At 46.9% G+C, this 7,500-nt stretch overlaps 18 non-coding genes and 6 pseudogenes across 18 annotated transcripts; all 24 read right to left on the bottom strand.

The window, feature by feature from the left end:
• Positions 1-78: 78 nt before the first annotated feature.
• Positions 79-197, bottom strand: LOC138549235 (5S ribosomal RNA). The gene has a single exon (XR_011293020.1). It is a non-coding gene; the product is annotated as a 5S ribosomal RNA (ribosomal RNA).
• Positions 198-303: 106 nt separating this feature from the next.
• Positions 304-422, bottom strand: LOC138541664 (5S ribosomal RNA). Its single transcript, XR_011289665.1, has one exon. It is a non-coding gene; the product is annotated as a 5S ribosomal RNA (ribosomal RNA).
• A 106-nt stretch (positions 423-528) lies between these two features.
• LOC138549036 (5S ribosomal RNA) lies at positions 529-647 on the bottom strand. Its single transcript, XR_011292824.1, has one exon. It is a non-coding gene; the product is annotated as a 5S ribosomal RNA (ribosomal RNA).
• A 464-nt stretch (positions 648-1,111) lies between these two features.
• Positions 1,112-1,220, bottom strand: LOC138543514 (5S ribosomal RNA; annotated as a pseudogene).
• Positions 1,221-1,325: 105 nt separating this feature from the next.
• On the bottom strand, positions 1,326-1,434 carry LOC138544165 (5S ribosomal RNA; annotated as a pseudogene).
• A 106-nt stretch (positions 1,435-1,540) lies between these two features.
• On the bottom strand, positions 1,541-1,659 carry LOC138541652 (5S ribosomal RNA). The gene has a single exon (XR_011289654.1). It is a non-coding gene; the product is annotated as a 5S ribosomal RNA (ribosomal RNA).
• A 106-nt stretch (positions 1,660-1,765) lies between these two features.
• On the bottom strand, positions 1,766-1,884 carry LOC138549035 (5S ribosomal RNA). Its single transcript, XR_011292823.1, has one exon. It is a non-coding gene; the product is annotated as a 5S ribosomal RNA (ribosomal RNA).
• A 463-nt stretch (positions 1,885-2,347) lies between these two features.
• Positions 2,348-2,456, bottom strand: LOC138546395 (5S ribosomal RNA; annotated as a pseudogene).
• A 106-nt stretch (positions 2,457-2,562) lies between these two features.
• Positions 2,563-2,681, bottom strand: LOC138547929 (5S ribosomal RNA). The gene has a single exon (XR_011291753.1). It is a non-coding gene; the product is annotated as a 5S ribosomal RNA (ribosomal RNA).
• A 106-nt stretch (positions 2,682-2,787) lies between these two features.
• On the bottom strand, positions 2,788-2,906 carry LOC138550233 (5S ribosomal RNA). The gene has a single exon (XR_011293989.1). It is a non-coding gene; the product is annotated as a 5S ribosomal RNA (ribosomal RNA).
• A 106-nt stretch (positions 2,907-3,012) lies between these two features.
• On the bottom strand, positions 3,013-3,131 carry LOC138539884 (5S ribosomal RNA). Its single transcript, XR_011287945.1, has one exon. It is a non-coding gene; the product is annotated as a 5S ribosomal RNA (ribosomal RNA).
• Positions 3,132-3,237: 106 nt separating this feature from the next.
• On the bottom strand, positions 3,238-3,356 carry LOC138538677 (5S ribosomal RNA). The gene has a single exon (XR_011286767.1). It is a non-coding gene; the product is annotated as a 5S ribosomal RNA (ribosomal RNA).
• A 464-nt stretch (positions 3,357-3,820) lies between these two features.
• LOC138543513 (5S ribosomal RNA) lies at positions 3,821-3,929 on the bottom strand (annotated as a pseudogene).
• Positions 3,930-4,034: 105 nt separating this feature from the next.
• Positions 4,035-4,153, bottom strand: LOC138549224 (5S ribosomal RNA). The gene has a single exon (XR_011293009.1). It is a non-coding gene; the product is annotated as a 5S ribosomal RNA (ribosomal RNA).
• A 106-nt stretch (positions 4,154-4,259) lies between these two features.
• Positions 4,260-4,378, bottom strand: LOC138549034 (5S ribosomal RNA). The gene has a single exon (XR_011292822.1). It is a non-coding gene; the product is annotated as a 5S ribosomal RNA (ribosomal RNA).
• A 463-nt stretch (positions 4,379-4,841) lies between these two features.
• Positions 4,842-4,950, bottom strand: LOC138546668 (5S ribosomal RNA; annotated as a pseudogene).
• A 106-nt stretch (positions 4,951-5,056) lies between these two features.
• LOC138547928 (5S ribosomal RNA) lies at positions 5,057-5,175 on the bottom strand. The gene has a single exon (XR_011291752.1). It is a non-coding gene; the product is annotated as a 5S ribosomal RNA (ribosomal RNA).
• Positions 5,176-5,281: 106 nt separating this feature from the next.
• LOC138550231 (5S ribosomal RNA) lies at positions 5,282-5,400 on the bottom strand. Its single transcript, XR_011293987.1, has one exon. It is a non-coding gene; the product is annotated as a 5S ribosomal RNA (ribosomal RNA).
• Positions 5,401-5,506: 106 nt separating this feature from the next.
• Positions 5,507-5,625, bottom strand: LOC138539883 (5S ribosomal RNA). Its single transcript, XR_011287944.1, has one exon. It is a non-coding gene; the product is annotated as a 5S ribosomal RNA (ribosomal RNA).
• Positions 5,626-5,731: 106 nt separating this feature from the next.
• LOC138538676 (5S ribosomal RNA) lies at positions 5,732-5,850 on the bottom strand. Its single transcript, XR_011286766.1, has one exon. It is a non-coding gene; the product is annotated as a 5S ribosomal RNA (ribosomal RNA).
• Positions 5,851-6,314: 464 nt separating this feature from the next.
• On the bottom strand, positions 6,315-6,423 carry LOC138543511 (5S ribosomal RNA; annotated as a pseudogene).
• Positions 6,424-6,528: 105 nt separating this feature from the next.
• Positions 6,529-6,647, bottom strand: LOC138549212 (5S ribosomal RNA). The gene has a single exon (XR_011292997.1). It is a non-coding gene; the product is annotated as a 5S ribosomal RNA (ribosomal RNA).
• A 106-nt stretch (positions 6,648-6,753) lies between these two features.
• Positions 6,754-6,872, bottom strand: LOC138541641 (5S ribosomal RNA). Its single transcript, XR_011289643.1, has one exon. It is a non-coding gene; the product is annotated as a 5S ribosomal RNA (ribosomal RNA).
• A 106-nt stretch (positions 6,873-6,978) lies between these two features.
• LOC138549033 (5S ribosomal RNA) lies at positions 6,979-7,097 on the bottom strand. The gene has a single exon (XR_011292821.1). It is a non-coding gene; the product is annotated as a 5S ribosomal RNA (ribosomal RNA).
• Between the last annotated feature and the right edge of the window lie 403 nt (positions 7,098-7,500).

Below are 7,500 nucleotides of genomic sequence, written 5' to 3'. Positions count from 1 at the left end.
AGCATCTAGTCGGCTAGACCTTGCAGTTTTGAAAGGCAATTGTGAAATGGCTCACTTCCTGAACTTGGAGCACAAAAAAGCCTACAGCACCTGGTATTCCCAGGTGGTCTCCCATCCAGGTACTAACTAGGCCCGACACTGCTTAGCTTCCGAGATCAGACGAGATCGGGCGCATTCAGTGTGGTGTGGCCGTAGGCTCTGGGCCTAGTGAGTTTTGTACTTTTAAGCATCTAGTCGGCTAGACCTTGCAGTTTTGAAAGGCAATTGAGAAATGGCTCACTTCCTGAACTTGGAGTACAAAAAAGCCTACAGCACCTGGTATTCCCAGGCGGTCTCCCATCCAGGTACTAACTAGGCCCGACACTGCTTAGCTTCTGAGATCAGACGAGATCAGGCGCATTCAGTGTGGTGTGGCCGTAGGCTCTGGGCCTAGTGAGTGTTGTACTTTTAAGCATCTAGTCGGCTAGACCTTGCAGTTTTAAAAGGCAATTGAGAAAGGGCTCACTTCCTGAACTTGGAGCACAAAAAAGCCTACAGCACCTGGTATTCCCAGGCGGTCTCCCATCCAGGTACTAACTAGGCCTGACACTGCTTAACTTCCGAGATCAGACGAGATCGGGTGCATTCAGTGTGGTGTGGCCGTAGGCTCTAGGAATGCTAAGAATATTACTCTTATGCATTTGCATTTAGTAAGCTAAGCCATGCAGCCACTTGCAACATGATACCACGCTCATCGCTCGATCAGGCTCGATCAGGCGAGATATATAAGACTGGTGGGCCCATTCAGGACTCCTATGTCTGGTAGGATAACTTTAATTCATCCATCCTGTGTCTGTTGCAGGGAGGTGGAGAGAACAATCAACACAATAATGGTTTTCTTTCATGCCTCTTGAAGGACTCAATATTCTCTGTACTGCATTACATGTGAAAGTTGATTTATTACCCATGAACACACTACCTGTATGCTAATTCTATGTAAAAAGGTAGCTCCAGCCCTCATGATGTTGTCCAACATTTCCGCTATAAAACGGGATACAATTATTTTGGAAACATACCAAATTTGAAAAATAATTGAGAAGTTGCGCAATTACTAATCATGGAGCACAAAAAAAGCCTACAGCACCTGGTATTCCCAGGCAGTCTCCCATCCAGGTACTAACTAGGCCCGACCCTGCTTAGCTTCCGAGATCGGGCGCATTCAGTGTGGTGTGGCCGTAGGCTCTGGGCCTAGTGAGTTTGTACTTTTAAGCATCTAGTCGGCTAGACCTTGCAGTTTTGAAAGGCAATTGTGAAATGGCTCACTTCCTGAACTTGGAGCACAAAAAAGCCTACAGCACCTGGTATTCCCAGGTGGTCTCCCATCCAGGTACTAACTAGGCCCGACACTGCTTAGCTTCCGAGATCAGACGAATTCAGTGTGGTGTGGCCGTAGGCTCTGGGCCTAGTGAGTTTTGTACTTTTAAGCATCTAGTCGGCTAGACCTTGCAGTTTTGAAAGGCAATTGAGAAATGGCTCACTTCCTGAACTTGGAGTACAAAAAAGCCTACAGCACCTGGTATTCCCAGGCGGTCTCCCATCCAGGTACTAACTAGGCCCGACACTGCTTAGCTTCTGAGATCAGACGAGATCAGGCGCATTCAGTGTGGTGTGGCCGTAGGCTCTGGGCCTAGTGAGTGTTGTACTTTTAAGCATCTAGTCGGCTAGACCTTGCAGTTTTAAAAGGCAATTGAGAAAGGGCTCACTTCCTGAACTTGGAGCACAAAAAAGCCTACAGCACCTGGTATTCCCAGGCGGTCTCCCATCCAGGTACTAACTAGGCCTGACACTGCTTAACTTCCGAGATCAGACGAGATCGGGTGCATTCAGTGTGGTGTGGCCGTAGGCTCTAGGAATGCTAAGAATATTACTCTTATGCATTTGCATTTAGTAAGCTAAGCCATGCAGCCACTTGCAACATGATACCACGCTCATCGCTCGATCAGGCTCGATCAGGCGAGATATATAAGACTGGTGGGCCCATTCAGGACTCCTATGTCTGGTAGGATAACTTTAATTCATCCATCCTGTGTCTGTTGCAGGGAGGTGGAGAGAACAATCAACACAATAATGGTTTTCTTTCATGCCTCTTGAAGGACTCAATATTCTCTGTACTGCATTACATGTGAAAGTCGATTTATTACCCATGAACACACTACCTGTATGCTAATTCTATGTAAAAAGGTAGCTCCAGCCCTCATGATGTTGTCCAACATTTCCGCTATAAAACGGGATACAATTATTTTGGAAACATACCAAATTTGAAAAATAATTGAGAAGTTGCGCAATTACTAATCATGGAGCACAAAAAAGCCTACAGCACCTGGTATTCCCAGGCAGTCTCCCATCCAGGTACTAACTAGGCCTGACCCTGCTTAGCTTCCGAGATCGGGCACATTCAGTGTGGTGTGGCCGTAGGCTCTGGGCCTAGTGAGTTTTGTACTTTTAAGCATCTAGTCGGCTAGACCTTGCAGTTTTGAAAGGCAATTGTGAAATGGCTCACTTCCTGAACTTGGAGCACAAAAAAGCCTACAGCACCTGGTATTCCCAGGTGGTCTCCCATCCAGGTACTAACTAGGCCCGACACTGCTTAGCTTCCGAGATCAGACGAGATCGGGCGCAATCAGTGTGGTGTGGCCGTAGGCTCTGGGCCTAGTGAGTTTTGTACTTTTAAGCATCTAGTCAGCTAGACCTTGCAGTTTTGAAAGGCAATTGAGAAATGGCTCACTTCCTGAACTTGGAGCACAAAAAAGCCTACAGCACCTGGTATTCCCAGGCGGTCTCCCATCCAGGTACTAACGAGGCCCGACACTGCTTAGCTTCCGAGATCAGACGAGATCGGGCGCATTCAGTGTGGTGTGGCCGTAGGCTCTGGTCCTTGTGAGTTTTGTACTTTTAAGCATCTAGTCGGCTAGACCTTGCAGTTTTGAAAGGCAATTGAGAAATGGCTCACTTCCTGAACTTGGAGTACAAAAAAGCCTACAGCACCTGGTATTCCCAGGCGGTCTTCCATCCAGGTACTAACTAGGCCCGACACTGCTTAGCTTCTGAGATCAGACGAGATCAGGCACATTCAGTGTGGTGTGGCCGTAGGCTCTGGGCCTAGTGAGTTTTGTACTTTTAAGCATCTAGTCGGCTAGACCTTGCAGTTTTAAAAGGCAATTGAGAAAGGGCTCACTTCCTGAACTTGGAGCACAAAAAAGCCTACAGCACCTGGTATTCCCAGGCGGTCTCCCATCCAGGTACTAACTAGGCCTGACACTGCTTAACTTCCGAGATCAGTCGAGATCGGGTGCATTCAGTGTGGTGTGGCCGTAGGCTCTAGGAATGCTAAGAATATTACTCTTATGCATTTGCATTTAGTAAGCTAAGCCATGCAGCCACTTGCAACATGATACCACGCTCATCGCTCGATCAGGCTCGATCAGGCGAGATATATAAGACTGGTGGGCCCATTCAGGACTCCTATGTCTGGTAGGATAACTTTAATTCATCCATCCTGTGTCTGTTGCAGGGAGGTGGAGAGAACAATCAACACAATAATGGTTTTCTTTCATGCCTCTTGAAGGACTCAATATTCTCTGTACTGCATTACATGTGAAAGTTGATTTATTACCCATGAACACACTACCTGTATGCTAATTCTATGTAAAAAGGTAGCTCCAGCCCTCATGATGTTGTCCAACATTTCCGCTATAAAACGGGATACAATTATTTTGGAAACATACCAAATTTGAAAAATAATTGAGAAGTTGCGCAATTACTAATCATGGAGCACAAAAAAAGCCTACAGCACCTGGTATTCCCAGGCAGTCTCCCATCCAGGTACTAACTAGGCCCGACCCTGCTTAGCTTCCGAGATCGGGCGCATTCAGTGTGGTGTGGCCGTAGGCTCTGGGTCTAGTGAGTTTGTACTTTTAAGCATCTAGTCGGCTAGACCTTGCAGTTTTGAAAGGCAATTGTGAAATGGCTCACTTCCTGAACTTGGAGCACAAAAAAGCCTACAGCACCTGGTATTCCCAGGTGGTCTCCCATCCAGGTACTAACTAGGCCCGACACTGCTTAGCTTCCGAGATCAGACGAGATCGGGCGCATTCAGTGTGGTGTGGCCGTAGGCTCTGGGCCTAGTGAGTGTTGTACTTTTAAGCATCTAGTCGGCTAGACCTTGCAGTTTTAAAAGGCAATTGAGAAAGGGCTCACTTCCTGAACTTGGAGCACAAAAAAGCCTACAGCACCTGGTATTCCCAGGCGGTCTCCCATCCAGGTACTAACTAGGCCTGACACTGCTTAACTTCCGAGATCAGACGAGATCGGGTGCATTCAGTGTGGTGTGGCCGTAGGCTCTAGGAATGCTAAGAATATTACTCTTATGCATTTGCATTTAGTAAGCTAAGCCATGCAGCCACTTGCAACATGATACCACGCTCATCGCTCGATCAGGCTCGATCAGGCGAGATATATAAGACTGGTGGGCCCATTCAGGACTCCTATGTCTGGTAGGATAACTTTAATTCATCCATCCTGTGTCTGTTGCAGGGAGGTGGAGAGAACAATCAACACAATAATGGTTTTCTTTCATGCCTCTTGAAGGACTCAATATTCTCTGTACTGCATTACATGTGAAAGTCGATTTATTACCCATGAACACACTACCTGTATGCTAATTCTATGTAAAAAGGTAGCTCGAGACCTCATGATGTTGTCCAACATTTCCGCTATAAAACGGGATACAATTATTTTGGAAACATACCAAATTTGAAAAATAATTGAGAAGTTGCACAATTACTAATCATGGAGCACAAAAAAGCCTACAGCACCTGGTATTCCCAGGCAGTCTCCCATCCAGGTACTATCTAGGCCTGACCCTGCTTAGCTTCCGAGATCGGGCACATTCAGTGTGGTGTGGCCGTAGGCTCTGGGCCTAGTGAGTTTTGTACTTTTAAGCATCTAGTCGGCTAGACCTTGCAGTTTTGAAAGGCAATTGTGAAATGGCTCACTTCCTGAACTTGGAGCACAAAAAAGCCTACAGCACCTGGTATTCCCAGGTGGTCTCCCATCCAGGTACTAACTAGGCCCGACACTGCTTAGCTTCCGAGATCAGACGAGATCGGGCGCAATCAGTGTGGTGTGGCCGTAGGCTCTGGGCCTAGTGAGTTTTGTACTTTTAAGCATCTAGTCAGCTAGACCTTGCAGTTTTGAAAGGCAATTGAGAAATGGCTCACTTCCTGAACTTGGAGCACAAAAAAGCCTACAGCACCTGGTATTCCCAGGCGGTCTCCCATCCAGGTACTAACGAGGCCCGACACTGCTTAGCTTCCGAGATCAGACGAGATCGGGCGCATTCAGTGTGGTGTGGCCGTAGGCTCTGGTTCTTGTGAGTTTTGTACTTTTAAGCATCTAGTCGGCTAGACCTTGCAGTTTTGAAAGGCAATTGAGAAATGGCTCACTTCCTGAACTTGGAGTACAAAAAAGCCTACAGCACCTGGTATTCCCAGGCGGTCTTCCATCCAGGTACTAACTAGGCCCGACACTGCTTAGCTTCTGAGATCAGACGAGATCAGGCACATTCAGTGTGGTGTGGCCGTAGGCTCTGGGCCTAGTGAGTTTTGTACTTTTAAGCATCTAGTCGGCTAGACCTTGCAGTTTTAAAAGGCAATTGAGAAAGGGCTCACTTCCTGAACTTGGAGCACAAAAAAGCCTACAGCACCTGGTATTCCCAGGCGGTCTCCCATCCAGGTACTAACTAGGCCTGACACTGCTTAACTTCCGAGATCAGTCGAGATCGGGTGCATTCAGTGTGGTGTGGCCGTAGGCTCTAGGAATGCTAAGAATATTACTCTTATGCATTTGCATTTAGTAAGCTAAGCCATGCAGCCACTTGCAACATGATACCACGCTCATCGCTCGATCAGGCTCGATCAGGCGAGATATATAAGACTGGTGGGCCCATTCAGGACTCCTATGTCTGGTAGGATAACTTTAATTCATCCATCCTGTGTCTGTTGCAGGGAGGTGGAGAGAACAATCAACACAACAATGGTTTTCTTTCATGCCTCTTGAAGGACTCAATATTCTCTGTACTGCATTACATGTGAAAGTTGATTTATTACCCATGAACACACTACCTGTATGCTAATTCTATGTAAAAAGGTAGCTCCAGCCCTCATGATGTTGTCCAACATTTCCGCTATAAAACGGGATACAATTATTTTGGAAACATACCAAATTTGAAAAATAATTGAGAAGTTGCGCAATTACTAATCATGGAGCACAAAAAAAGCCTACAGCACCTGGTATTCCCAGGCAGTCTCCCATCCAGGTACTAACTAGGCCCGACCCTGCTTAGCTTCCGAGATCGGGCGCATTCAGTGTGGTGTGGCCGTAGGCTCTGGGCCTAGTGAGTTTGTACTTTTAAGCATCTAGTCGGCTAGACCTTGCAGTTTTGAAAGGCAATTGTGAAATGGCTCACTTCCTGAACTTGGAGCACAAAAAAGCCTACAGCACCTGGTATTCCCAGGTGGTCTCCCATCCAGGTACTAACTAGGCCCGACACTGCTTAGCTTCCGAGATCAGACGAGATCGGGCGCATTCAGTGTGGTGTGGCCGTAGGCTCTGGGCCTAGTGAGTTTTGTACTTTTAAGCATCTAGTCGGCTAGACCTTGCAGTTTTGAAAGGCAATTGAGAAATGGCTCACTTCCTGAACTTGGAGTACAAAAAAGCCTACAGCACCTGGTATTCCCAGGCGGTCTCCCATCCAGGTACTAACTAGGCCCGACACTGCTTAGCTTCTGAGATCAGACGAGATCAGGCGCATTCAGTGTGGTGTGGCCGTAGGCTCTGGGCCTAGTGAGTGTTGTACTTTTAAGCATCTAGTCGGCTAGACCTTGCAGTTTTAAAAGGCAATTGAGAAAGGGCTCACTTCCTGAACTTGGAGCACAAAAAAGCCTACAGCACCTGGTATTCCCAGGCGGTCTCCCATCCAGGTACTAACTAGGCCTGACACTGCTTAACTTCCGAGATCAGACGAGATCGGGTGCATTCAGTGTGGTGTGGCCGTAGGCTCTAGGAATGCTAAGAATATTACTCTTATGCATTTGCATTTAGTAAGCTAAGCCATGCAGCCACTTGCAACATGATACCACGCTCATCGCTCGATCAGGCTCGATCAGGCGAGATATATAAGACTGGTGGGCCCATTCAGGACTCCTATGTCTGGTAGGATAACTTTAATTCATCCATCCTGTGTCTGTTGCAGGGAGGTGGAGAGAACAATCAACACAATAATGGTTTTCTTTCATGCCTCTTGAAGGACTCAATATTCTCTGTACTGCATTACATGTGAAAGTCGATTTATTACCCATGAACACACTACCTGTATGCTAATTCTATGTAAAAAGGTAGCTCCAGCCCTCATGATGTTGTCCAACATTTCCGCTATAAAACGGGATACAATTATTTTGGAAA

Source organism: Ambystoma mexicanum, unplaced genomic scaffold (assembly GCF_040938575.1).
Source record: "Ambystoma mexicanum isolate Mex_15411 unplaced genomic scaffold, UKY_AmexF1_1 Mex_scaf10, whole genome shotgun sequence".
Lineage (NCBI taxonomy): Eukaryota > Metazoa > Chordata > Amphibia > Caudata > Ambystomatidae > Ambystoma > Ambystoma mexicanum.
Note: the sequence above shows the minus strand (reverse complement) of the source record. Positions and strands in the feature narration are given on the sequence as shown.